General features: G+C 36.5%; 1 protein-coding gene across 1 annotated transcript in view; it reads left to right on the top strand.

Moving 5' to 3' along the window:
* Nucleotides 1-374: 374 nt before the first annotated feature.
* LOC121736039 (tachykinins) overlaps nt 375-14,280 on the top strand; it is a 91,191-nt gene continuing 77,285 nt past the window's right edge. The window contains exon 1 of the mRNA XM_042127083.1: nt 375-440. The gene's annotated coding sequence lies outside the window, so the exon portion shown is untranslated. The remainder of the gene's footprint in view (nt 441-14,280) is intronic.

Genomic DNA, 14,280 nt, shown 5'->3' with positions numbered 1-14,280 from the left:
GGGAAAGCATCTTGCACACGTGCTTAAATAAGATTTCGTGGTAAGAATGCTTAAATCTTGTCAATCACAGCTGGTTATAATTAACCAAAATGTAATTTTCATAACTGAACACAACAAGATTAGATTAAAGCTAGGCTTTTACATGACACACTGGATTTCCTTTAACATTCAAATTCGCCAATCAACTCTTATCGATAGTTTAATCACTAAATTGCTCACTAAAAAGCGCAAACATGAAAAACCTATTAAACCGCAAGTGCTGAGCGCTGATTGGCCGAGAGAAATGTACGGAGGCGTACGGCGACTCTGATTGGTCGGTTCGTTCTGTAAGTAGCGGAGTTTTGGCGCGCTTCGCATCAGTTGATAGAAACTTTTCCCGCGCGGAACAGCGCGCTTGGACGTCCGGGAAGTTATGACGTTGTGAATTTCGAAAATAGAAGGTAAGTTTTTTTTTATATTGTAATAGTTTCTAGGCACAGAAAAATTCACATGATGGTTTAAAACACCCTGTAACATGTTTTTAACAATCGATAGATTATTATTGCTTGATATCTTGTAAACTGTACGAATTTCTATGAAATGTGGAAACATTGACTATTTCGACAGAGAAAATTTAAACCACTAGCTTTATTACCAACTAAAATATGCAGTCATAAAAACCATGTAAATATGCTTTTTGAAAAGATTACGTTTGCATATTGCTTTAACTTGTCGGCTCAACTTTAATATTTTTGAGAAATATAAAAAAAGGACTAAATTATTTCTTCTTGAATCCGTCATGACCAATATCCAACAGCATAACGCATTCTGAACGATCAAAATTCCAAAAGCCAATCGTTTGGCGTTTAAATATTTTCACTTTCAGTAAATTTATTTGAGAAAACTATTATCTGTTTAAAATGTTAAACAGTACTGATCAATATATTCTATTGACATTATTTGGAGACTGTTACTTCTTAATAAAAAATAATAAGTAATAATCGAATACTTTTTTTTTACTACAACAAATTTCCATTATATTAAATTATTGCATTGTCATTAAATTATGGCTCTTCATACGTAAGTATGTAAAATTTCGAATTAATAAATAGGAGATAGGTTAAAATCGTGCTCAAAGATTACATTACATACGTATTATCTACAGCCCGAGCAAAAAGCGTGTTAAAAATAATTTGGAATTTTGTCTGAATAATAATTAAAAACTAGAGTCCGTTTCCGCAGAACCCTAGCTAAGCTACTTGCTGAAACAATTTCATAATAAAGCCATAAAATTTATTTTAAGAATTGTAATAAAGAGTGAAAATAATATACATTGATTCCTATTCGAGTCGCAACTTTAATAGGCCATCAATTATAGGGGCAGTTAAGATGTCTTGATAGGGATTAAATTTTAAATTATTCTGTACAAATTAACAATTTCCATTCTTTTTAACTATAAGTTTTCGCCCACAACTCCGTTGCCCCTAAATTCGTTTATAGCACGGGGACCGTAGTTTTATGTGGGATATAAGCTATCCTATGTCCTTTTCCGGGACCCAAGTATGTATACTTAACTTTAATTTAATGAAGAGTTTTATGAAGTAAAGTGATAATAATTATAAACCTCTCTGACTTCAGTTGTGAGGTATGAATTACGCCGAGATGTAGCTTCACTCTGCATCCTCTACAGGGTGTAACAAAAATAAGTGATAATACTTTAGGGTGTGTACGTGTTCCTTGTAGAGAGTTCACTGTGAAAGTAGCAGCACTGAAAGACCAAAATTTTTTTTTACTTTTGTATGGGGCAACTCGTGACGCTCGGGCCCTTGCCCATACAAAAGTGAAAAAAAATCGTCTTTCAGCGCTGCTACTTTCACAGTGAACTCTCTACAAGTAACACGTACACACAAGAAACAGAGGAAAATGTGGACAAAACGGGGAAAATTATTTGAAAGGGCTTATCTCACGCACCATCCAGCAATTTTTATGTTGTTTGGTATAAATAAAAAGTAGACCACATGAAGGATCATAGGCAATTTTTATGGGCTAATTTGTCTTTGAAATTCCTAATTTACGGGGGTGAAGCCGCCCGGAAGGTCTAAATTTATTATAAATATGCAGAAGTTTTATTTTATAGTCGAAAGAAGTGCTTTAATGCTTACTCATATAATAACTCACAATAATTAGTGCATCTTTGAAGAATGATTAATACTCCTTAATAATAAGAATGGCAATACACCTTCATCGCTTTTAGTCCTATTTCAGTTTTCCCAGAGACGCAAAATTCAAAGAGAAATGTATGAAAAAAATCGGCCAAGTGCGAGTTGGTCTCGCGCACGAAAGGTTCTTTATCAATATAGAGTAAAATTAGGCAAATAATGTGTTTTTGTACGAATCCTTAATTATTTAGTTTATTTTAATTTTATAGTGCTTACCTAGTACCTGTTGCCATTATTGATATCGAGCAAAAAATAGCAAAAAAATCACGTTTGTTGTGTGGGAGCCCCCCTTAAATATTTAATTTAATTTGTTTTAGTATCTGTTATTATAGCGGTAATAGACATAGTACACAATCTTTGAAAATTTTAGAAGTGTAGCGGTTATTGAGATACAGCCGAGACAGACAATAAAACATCGCAGTCTTAGGAATAGGGTCCCTTTTTTTCCTTCTTAAAGATATTCAAAAAATAATAAGCGGGGGATGTTACTACATCGTTATAGAAGCCAAAACTGTGGCTAGTTTTTTGTATGTCTGTCTTTGTTTTCGCAGATATATTTGTCTTTTTCCAACTTCAAATCTGGTTATATAATATTATGAATGTTTGTTTATCTATTGCCTAGTTAGGATTTTGCCGAATTGAGTTGGTCCCATAGTAAAAGTTTTTCGTAATCACGGGTGATTTCAACCCCTTTCGGCCCCTTTAAGTTTGTTTTTGTTAGAATGTAATATTAATTATTTATCACTTTCATTCTTTTAATAGTATTCAAATACCTACCAAAATACATCAATATCGTCGTAATAATAATTAATCGACACCGTAGATAGACCGGACATCACTAGACCGTGTACCGTTGACACTATTCTGACAATATAGTGTCATTGAAGTCGGCGACATAGGTTTCCATATAAACGGCGCTACATAACACTTCTCCTTATTTTCCTGTTCTGAGGAATAAACTTACATTTTTTTTTCTATTTTTGTATTATTATTTTAAAACACGTTTAAGTTAAGATTTGATATAACTATAACTAATGATATAACTATTCCACCTCAATTTTTTTATACGATCCTCTTTAAATTGCCCTCCTGATGATATTAATGCATGTTGCCATGGCGCAAACCAGTGCCATATTGTTTAAACAAACATTATTTAAACAATTACAAGGAATTGTTATTTTTCAAGGGAACATTTTTTTTTAATATTCTTTATTGAAATACCAATGAAAAAAGGTCCTATGACGATAAAGTTAATATTTTTAAAGATATGAATTTTTAAATGTTCCTTAAATCTCAAATTTGGGTACTTTCGACCCATGAAAAATATGTTTAAAAAAATAATATCTAAGTAATATATTTTTTTAAATTCTCCATACAATAATTAATAATATTGTTAATAGAGATTAAAAAAAAATCATTGTTTATATTTTTTTTATCTTAGCAAAAGTAGATAAAAAATTGTGTTTTTGGTATGGGAGCCCCCCTTAAATATTAACTTTATTTTAATTTTATTACTTATTAATTATTAAAGTACAAATATAATTAAGGATTTTGTGAAAATTTCAAGTGCCTTACTGTTACTATTATTGATTACGAGCAAAAAAGGCCAAAATAATCACGTTTCTTGCACGGGAGACCCCATATTATACTTTATTTTATTTTTAGTATTTGTTGTTATAGCGGCAACAGATATACACAATCTGAGAAAATTTCAGAACATATCAAAAATTCGTAAAAATTAGATGCATCTTTGTGATTCTTTTTCTATCGAGAAAATTTTAAAATATCGTGTTTTCGCTCAAAATAAATTCTTGGAAATATAATGTAGTATCTATGTGTAGAAAATGAAACAATTTGGGGCTTATTTTCAAGTATAAAAATGAATTATAAAATCGACAATTTTGGGTTAGTCGCCCCCTTAATATTCGTGACATTTGTATCCCCCCCCAACTATTCCCCCATCCCCGCTAATTAACGCAGCCCCACAACTGTAAATTACAGTTTTGTTCCTCGTAACCCGTAATATTATCCTAAAATAACAATTTGAGAATTATCGAGTTTTCGCGTTTAATGTTTGTTTTATCTTTTATATGAAACCGCGAATTTAATTTTCAACTCTAATGTGTACTTTGCAATAAAGTACGCGATCGGAGAAATTGATTCATAGTCAGATAACGGGCCTACGTAACTTGGTCGCGTTATGCCTTCAGTTCAAGAACCTTGACTTGACATAAGCCAGCCAAATAACGTAGGTCCGCCGCGGTCTGCCTATGAATATTTTTTTGTGATGGTACATAGTATACACTCAAATCTCCACCATACGAATGAATTTCTATAATGGTACACATATAATACAAAAAAAATCAGCCAAGTGCGAGTTAAACTCGCGCACGAAGGGTTCCGTACCTCAATCGAGCAAAAATAGGCTGAAAATTGTGTTTTTTTGTATGGAAGCCGCCCTTAATTATTTAATTTATTTAAATTTTATTATTGATTATTAAAGTACAAATATATTTGAGTATTTCATGAATATTTCAAGTGCCTATGTGTTGCAGTTATTGATATCGAGCAAAAAATAGCAAAAAAATCACGTTTGTTGTATGGGAGCCCCCCTTAAATATGAATTTTATTTTATTTTTAGCATAAACTTATGCAGTATATAAGTAAGTCTATGATTTTTAGTATTTGTTATAGCGGCAACAGATATACACAATTACACAATCTGTGAAAATTTCAGAAATCTATCTATAGCGGTTCTTGAGTTACAGACTGGAGACACACAGACAGACAGACAGACGGACAGACATTGAAGTCTTAGTAATAGGGTCCCGTGTTTACCCTTTGGGAACATTTTTATGTTGCAACTTGTTTCGAAAGTCGTTTATTTTCCGTTTCCGGAAAAACTATGGTACTTAATTCCTTTCTGAGTCATAAAATTATTGTCTACAAGCCAAATTTTATCGTGATTTACTGTTATGTGAAGAGGTAAAAGACAGGCAGACCGACAGACAGACATACACATAAGTCCAAAGAGAGTATAAACTAGAATCTCATGGCAAAGGATGGGAGATTTTCAAAAAATATTCTTAACCATTGGATAATGTTTTTTTTCATTTGCATGTATCACACACAGAATCAGCAACTATAAGGAAAAAAAGTATCAAACGTTTTGCTCCAGTTTCCCCAGTATTGGTAGCGTCAATTTTTTTTCCCTTATTTTGCCATCAGATTCTGGTAGACCTATACGTAATACATATTAAAGTCAGTAGTGACACCGCAACGTAGTTCCTTAACTCGATGAAAACGCATCAAAAAACTAAAAAACTTGTAAAAAACATATTAATTTGCTATCGGAAAAATCTTTACATAGGCTAGTTTGTTGTAGGGTCACAATATACGTGGGAGAGCCATGCTTCGGCACGAATGGGCCGGCTCGACCGGAGAAATACCACGTTCTCACAGAAAACACGCCGGTTTTCAGCGCTTGCGCTGTGTTTCGCCGAGTGAGTGAGTTTACCGGAGGCCCAATCCCCTACCCTATTCCCTTCCCTACCCTCTCCAATTCCCTTCCCATCCCTACCCTCCCTATTACCCTATTCCCTCTTCAAAGGCCGGCAACGCACCTGCAGCTCTTCTGATGCTGCGAGTGTCCATGGGCGACGGAAGTTGCTTTCCATCAGGTGACCCGTTTGCTCGTTTGCCCCCTTATTTCATAAAAAAAACAAATACATTTACTTTATTCTTCGATTTATTCCTCCCTAAACGATATTATATGAGCAGTAGATTTTCCTAAAGGTCCTTAATTGGTTTTCCAAGTCTTATATTTTTCCTTGCGCCTTCGTCGTCTAGTGGCTTAGAGCATTCCTGACTCGGAGGTTCAATTCCTGCGTTGGAGTAATTATGTTGATTACAAGTTTAGTTTGGATAATACAGGCTGATCACCTGATTGTCGGACAAGATGATCCACGCGTTGGATGGGCATTGGGCATGTAAAAAGTCCCGTCTGTATCCCATGTCAGTTGTGTCATCCTACTGGGTAAATATTATAGTAATTGAAGAGCTCTGTACTCTTGTGTAATACGCACACACTTAGGCACTATAAAATCACTTTAGCGTAGCTGGCTTGGTTTCGATGAAACCGGCCACTGTCACAGAAACTGGTCTAGGAATGATTATTTATTTGATATAGAAAGAAAGCCAGTAAATGTGGATTTAAAACTACAAACAAGTTGAACAGGACTTGGTTTCAATGATGTCTGAAATTTTTTTACGTACCTCTCTACTTGGCATTTTATATTCAATGTTTTTGTTCGGATTTACATTTCCTGAAAATTTAATATATAAAGATAACACATTTTTGTAACGTGTATTCTGTTATAATTTTGTCCCGGCAAAATATGCATACACACAGCTTGTCAGATTAAAATCGTTTCATTTCAAAGTCACATATTTTGTAGGTAACACTCTGTATATCGTGTACAGGATGTCACAAATAGTTTTTTTTTTAATAAAAAAAAGTTTTCATAACACAATGATATTTTGCTGAAATTTTTCTGAGAGACAGACGGGCCTGATTACAAAGTGTTTAAATATGAGATTGGTTGTTCTTTTTCTCAGAAAGAACTCTAAAAAAGTTAAATATTATTCCTGTTTCGAATTCTATCTAAAGGAAACAATAATTTAAAAAAATCTTAATTATATAAACAAAATGTCTTGTTACGCACTGAGAAGAAGCGACATAAAAATTTACATTTACCTACTCAGAAAAGAAATATTTTTCTGCGTGGTAATAATCTTTAAGGCAGTTTTAAATATTTTAATACTACCCAAACCTTGACTGACCGATGATAAAACATCTACATATAAATAAAAATTACTATGTTAAGCCCGAATCAATAGGCGTGACAGTTTTTCCGTAAAATGGACCACAAAAGTGCTCAGGTTGTGGGATATACTAGGGCTCGCCTCGCCCTGAATATAGCATATCAGAAAAGATACACGCAGACAAAAACAGCTACTACAGTAATTATACTTGATGATCATAATAATTCATTAGTTTTTTTAAATGAAATAAGGGGGCAAACGAGCAAACGGGTCACCTGATGGAAAGCAACTTCCGTCGCCCATGGACACTCGCAGCATCAGAAGAGCCGCAAGTGCGTTGCCGGCTTTTTAAGAGGGAATAGGGTATTAGGGGCTAGGGTAGGGAAAGGAATAGGGTAGGGGATTGGGCCCCCGGTAAACTTACTCACTCGGCGAAACACAGCGCAAGCGCTGTTTCACGCCGGTTTTCTGTGAGAACGTGGTATTTCTCCGGTCGAGCCGGCCCATTCGTGCCTAAGCTGGCTCTCCCACGTATAAATTAATAAGAGGGAATGTGTCTTAGAATATACTTTATTAAACATATATCAGAGAAGTTGATTCCTATGCATTTCTGTGTTCCTATGCAAATCGGGGACCTAAGTAGTTTGGTCGCGTTACGTCAAACCAGATCACAATTAACATTGAATTGACATATTCGACCAAATAACGTTGGTCTGTTAATTGCATAGGAATAACTTCCTCGATGGTACATACAATGAATTGTTGTAACATTGAGTATTACATTCTCGCCGTGGGCCTACGTTCCGACTGCCGTGGTTACAGAATAGCTGCATTTTGGAAATACGTTACACAATCATAGCTTGATATTGGTCACTTGTGGCTTAGGTTAATGTTTTGTCAAAATATTAAACTTCCTTTTTAATACGGGTAGAGTTTTTGAATATTAGGTATAAAGCAGAAAACAATACACGAGTAAAATGTAATGTAAGGTAAGATTATGTTAGCGGGCCCCTAGACGAGCAATATTATGCCGTAATATTGTTGACCGTCTAGGGTTGATATTCAACATCGCGCGTCTTTAATCTAATTATCAAATAAACTTTTCAATAAAATTGAAGCGTGGTATTTGACAGTACAATTGATCGTCTAGGATCCGGCTTAGCCCGGGCGCGCACTTGCGGCCAAGCCGCAGCGGTCAGGTCACGGCGGCTATCGAGATAGATACCATAGTATGAAACCGCCATAGACGACGCGCACCTGGCCGCAACGCGACCTGCGGCCACACCATACTTTCGATGGCCGCTGCGGCCTGGCCGCTAGTGCGCGCCCGGGCTTAAATTAGCGTCAGGACTCAGGCAGTGGCGTGACAATAGGCAGGGCGATAAAAATACCACGGCCCACTTCGGGCCAAAGACTCAAGGAGCCTGCCCAAGAGGCCGCGAGCTCAAATTTTTTGTGTCTAAACACACCATGCCGAAGTTACGCGGCCGATGTTCGGCATGCTTACGCGTGCAATGTATTTTAAATTACCAATGACACACCATGCCGAAATTACGTCGTGTTATATTGTAACTTCGGCATGGTGTAGTGTGACACTTAAACAAGAGGTAGATGACGCCATTAAATCCGACGCTCCAAAACTCGTATCGAGCGGGAACCGTACATTTTTCCGGGATAAAAGTATCATATGTCCTCTCCCGGGACTTAAAGTATCTCCATGTTAAACTTCAGCAAAAACGGGTTCAGTGGCTTGGGGCGTGAAGAGGTAACAGGCACACAGACAGACACACTAATTTCACATTAATAGTATTAGTATGAATTGTACTTGTTACGATTTTTACTGTTTTTTTTTTTTAATGAAATAAGGGGGCAAACGAGCAAACGGGTCACCTGATGGAAAGCAACTTCCGTCGCCCATGGACACTCGCAGCATCAGAAGAGCTGCATGTGCGTTGCCGGCCTTTTAAGAGGGAATAGGGTAATAGGGGAGGGTAGGGAAGGGAATAGGGGAGGGTAGGAAAGGGAATAGGGTAGGGGATTGGGCCTCCGGTAAACTCACTCACTCGGCGAAACACAGCGCAAGCGCTGTTTCACGCCGGTTTTCTGTGAGAACGTGGTATTTATCCGGTCGAGCCGGCCCATTCGTGCCGAAGCATGGCTCTCCCACGTATAACCAATTGATAAGACCAATCAAAAGAATTTTCCACATGGTGTAGTTACGCCATTGGACTTAGGACACGTTACCTAATTGAAAATTCGTAAGACGGAAGAGTAGACTACCAGGCGCCAGCGCGACATAGTAGCAGGAGGAAAAAATTAAAAAGTGTAACAAAACAGAACTAGGTTGAGTTCTGTTTTGTTACACTTTTTAATTTTTTATAGACGTTAATTAAAGGTGCTCCCTCACTGGGAGCATTCGCTTATAATGTAACGTTACAGAGTCGAGCATTGCAATGCGCAACTTGTAATGATACAAAACCGAGCATTACAATGCGCACCTTGTAATGATACAGTGTGTAATATCCTAATAAAACTTAACATTACACGATAATGCTGTAAGTTAGGGAGATAATATTGTAATGTAATGCTCAAAGTCGAATCTTTAATGTTACATTACACGTGTAATGTAATGCTCAACAACGAATCTAAAATGTTACATTACAACTGAATGCTCGCGATGAGGGAGCACCTTAATATTTCGTGGTTTTGTAATCCGTCTAGTAGTTAGGACCATGTTTCTGTTTAATATCTGAGATCTTCTAAAAATAATTTCAATTTTGTTAGTCTCGCAAAATTTCAGGAACGGCTAAACCGATTTGGCTAATTTTAGTCTTGAAATATTCGCACAGGGAAAAGTTAAACGAAGTTCACCGGGGCGTCTAGTAAAGCATAAATACTATTTTTACTGTCCAAATTTAACATAAAACGAGTGATAATTTATTTATTTTATCCAATAAATATAAAATGAACTCAATTTCCACACTTAATGTCTAAATGAACGTTTATTTAGCGTTGTAGTTGTCGTTTAATTTGTGTATGCAAATCACTAGGCTGTTAATACGTGTTAACTATTCGTTTTATAACACTTGTTGACCCTAACCAGGGGTTTGTAGGAAAAGCCTAGACCAGGGGTTAAAAAAAATGTGACTGACTGACATGGTGATCTATCGTTGGCACAGCCCAAACCACTGGACCGATCGGGCAGAAATTTGGCATGCAGGTAGATGATATAACGTAGGCATCCGCTAATGCTCGGGCCACACTAACGAGAAACGCCGTTAATTATCGCGTTAATTCTAAAACATGTTATAGCATTATCGCCTTTACATGCCACTAATTAAAGGCGATAATGCTATAACATGTTTTAGAATTAACGCGATAATTAACGGCGTTTCTCGTTAGTGTGGCCCGAGCATTAGAAAGGATTTTGATCAATTCTACCTCCAGGGGGTTAAAATAGGGGATGAAAGTTTGTATATAATAATACTTCTTAATCTCGTTTTTTTATAAAACTGCGAAGGTCATTTCATTTCTTAAAAGGACCCCGAGCAAAACTAATTGGTGACCCCTGGCCTAGATTCTACATAGGTAGAGGCTAAGCTTTCCTTGGGGCGGACAACCGCTGGTAGAGTTGCAGTGGTCTACTCGTGCCCGTGACTGTGCCTAGGCGGAGAGTGGAGCACCATGGGGTTTTAGTGGGTAGTTCCTCGGAAAGTCCCACATACCCCGGCCGATGTTCCCAACCGTCAGGGATGCGCAAAGCATTTCCCCATGTAAAAAAAAATCGGTCAAGTGCGAGTCGGACTCGCGTACGAAGGGTTCCGTACCGTTAGAGAGCAAAGGTAGATCAAAAATTGTGTTTTTATATGGGAGCCCCCTTAAATTTTTATTTTATTTTAATATTAAATATTAATTGTTAAAGTAGGTACACATATAATTTAGGCTTTTGTGAAAATTACAAGTGCTTACCTGTTGCCATTATTGATATCGAGCAAAAAAGGCGGCCAAAAAAATCACGTTTGTTGTATGGGACTTGACTTCCCTTAAATATTTATTTTTAGTACTTGTTGTTATAGCGGCAACAGATATACACAATTTCTGAAAATTTTAGAAGTCTAGCTATAGCGGTTCTTGAGATATAGCCTGGAGACAGACAGACGGACGGACGCGGACGGACAGACGGACAGACATCGAAGTCTCAGTAATTGGGTCCCGTTTATACCCTTTGGGTACGGAACCCTAAAAAAGACTTTCCTTGAGGATATGTTCCGTGGTATAGTTTTGGCACGTTCAAGCTGAAAGATGAAAAAAAGGTGGCACTGCCGCGGTACAGCGATTACATAGCATTTTTATCAACTTATCCAATTATAATTCGCATACGTTAATTCGCACGCACACAAACACCGTGCCGAAGTCTGCGGAACTGAAACGTCAAATGAAGTTAGACAACACCGCACCGTTGCGTCGGTTGGAGTGGGGGCTGTTAGGTTTATTTTCGTTACGGAAATAAATCTAACACCCCCCACGTACATACGTTCGTGGTTCTTGAGATTCAACTTGGTGAAAGACAGATGGACAGATGAATGAACTTAGTACTAGGGTCCGGTTTTTTAGTCTGTCACAATTATTATTCTGTATTGCTTAAGGCTCTAAATATGCTGTAAATAAAAACTGGCATAATTATTATTATAATATAACAAAAATATTTGTGTCCTATTTACTTTTATCGCTTAAAATAAGCAATATATTTCCATGCTTATTCAGATAAAACTCTTCACATTATGTACTTTATTCTACACAATATTATGTTATGTAGATAATAATTTATCTACATAACATACGCGCGACTGAGATACCAACTTGTAACAAACGCCGTAAAAAAGTTTTAATTCATAACGTCTGACTTGACGCTTGTGATTTTATAAAACCGCGAAATTATACACGTAAATTGTTCTCTTTTTTATACTTTAGTAGAGTATTCTTTAGGGTTACGTACCCAAAAGGGTCAAAACGGGACCCTATTACTAAGACTTCGATGTCTGTATGTCTGTCCGTCTGTACGTCATCAGGCTGTAACTCAAAAACCGCTACAGCTAGACTTCTAAAATTTTCACAAATTGTGTATATCTGTTGCCGCTATACCAACAAATACTAAAAATAAAATATAGGTACTATTTAACAAACACTGCCTTCTATTTTTTCCACAATACATTACATACAATTTACAAAAGTAGGCCACCTATCCAGGTTCTAAATAAAGGTGTACTAGCGGTTTTCTCCTATCTGTAACGTGTTTAGCATATTGCTCTATCATGCTCGCTATTGCTACAAACTCTAAAGTAATATTTCAAAAGTTTCACAAAACGATTTAGAATATCCAAAGCATTTGTGGGCGGATTTGTGATTTAAAATTTACATTAGTTATATACGTACGAAATTTTTAAAACGTAAATAATTTATTACAGTTAAGACCTAACTGACGGATATACAGCATAAAGTTAATATACCTAGCGAATAGAGAAATAAAGGCCTGAGCAAAAGAGATGTCACTATCAGTAACACTGCGTGGTAAAAAGAAACGTGTGATACATGACAGCAGCACTCTTTTTTGACGTCCAGTCAGCACGTGCCGCACGTTGACAATTTAATCTCATAGAAATCATTTTCAATCATGCTTGTGTAAGAGTATACGTACACATATTTTTACACACAGATGAAACCAATTTCGGTTTCGTTTGACAGCTCGAGATTGTTGCTCTATTCCGCTAGGTATATTAACTTTATGATATACAGGGACATAATATTTCGCTGAGTATTTTTTTTCTGCTGCTCAATTACATTTTTTGTGTTTTTTTTGTATTCTTCAGTCTTTGTCAGATATTTTTTTAATCACATTAAAACCTTCACCAACTTGATAAAAAAAACTTTATACCGCCAACTACTTTTGGTATTTCATAGATATCTGACTTCCATACAAAAATACCAAGGATCATTAATAAATAATAACGTAGTTTTTTTAACCAAACTTCAAAATATTTCACCTTTCAAACTATTTACTTTTCTGCCCTTCACAAAGCCGTCTTGATATCTTTTACATTAAATCAATAGTCAATTTACTACGCCGACTTGGAGGAAGATTTATTTTCCAACAGTAAAAGAACTTTGAAAATACTAAGACTCTGGTAACAATGAGAAGGGGTAGTGTAAAGGACCGTTTACATTGATTTACTTTTATTAGGGAAGATGGACGTTTCTGATAGTGTCTTCTGATGTTTATTAGACTTTTCATTTACTATTGAGACCATATTTTTTAAGATTTTCTTGTTTTTGTACCCACGACAAAAATATTTAGGCAAGTATTTTAAATTGTAAAAAAGTTAATAAATAAATATATCTTCTATATCTAGCCTAGGCTGCGCAGCTACAGGTAGCCTTTGTATAAAAAAAAAGTGTATTGGGCCTCCGGTAAACTCACTCACTCGGCGAAACACAGCGCAAGCGCTGTTTCACGCCGGTTTTCTGTGAGAACGTGGTATTTATCCGGTCGAACCGGCCCATTCGTGCCGAAGCATGGCTCTCCCACGTATCAACTTTATACCGCCGTTTCTAATAAATCAAACTGTCGTGACATTTCGAAAACTTCGTGACATTTATCACAAGAACAGATTTAGAGTGTACAGGGTCCTTTGTGCCCTGCGGGGTGAGATATTGTATCTGACAAAGTAACGTCCACCTCTGTGCCCAATCAGAAAAGGGCCCGATCAGGGACAAGGATGAAGGGCCGAAGGCAAGGGACGAAGATATGAAAAGGTTCAATCAATTATAGTGATGAGAAATTAAAACTGTCACACGGATCAACGCACTATCTGGTTTTATATATATTGGTTTTATTTGTGTACCTTCTGGCTTTTAGATAGCCGGGAGAAGTAAGGGTCAGAGCACATCGTGGACGTGTCAAAAACTTTTAACTTGTAAACTGAAATAATTTGGGTAGCCGGTAATAGCCGAAAAATTACAAATAGTCCTCAGTGTAAGGACGCATTAAATCCTAGTTAATCAGTTTTTGACAGAACTTTATCTATTCACTAACGCAAAAAGATATACTACAGTCAAATGCAAATTTAAATTAGCAGCACTCCAAATCTTTCTCTTTCTCTCTCACGGGCTAATGATGTTTTTATTATTCTTTCATTGTCTAAGCACCCCTTGCTTAGACAATGAAAGAATCCCAAATTCCCAAAGTGTACACCGCGGCACC

The sequence above is a fragment of the Aricia agestis genome, chromosome 18 (genome assembly GCF_905147365.1).
Source record: "Aricia agestis chromosome 18, ilAriAges1.1, whole genome shotgun sequence".
In the NCBI taxonomy this organism is placed as follows: Eukaryota; Metazoa; Arthropoda; class Insecta; order Lepidoptera; family Lycaenidae; genus Aricia; species Aricia agestis.
The sequence above is the reverse complement of the archived record's forward strand: the minus strand, read 5'-3'. Positions and strand labels throughout refer to the sequence as shown.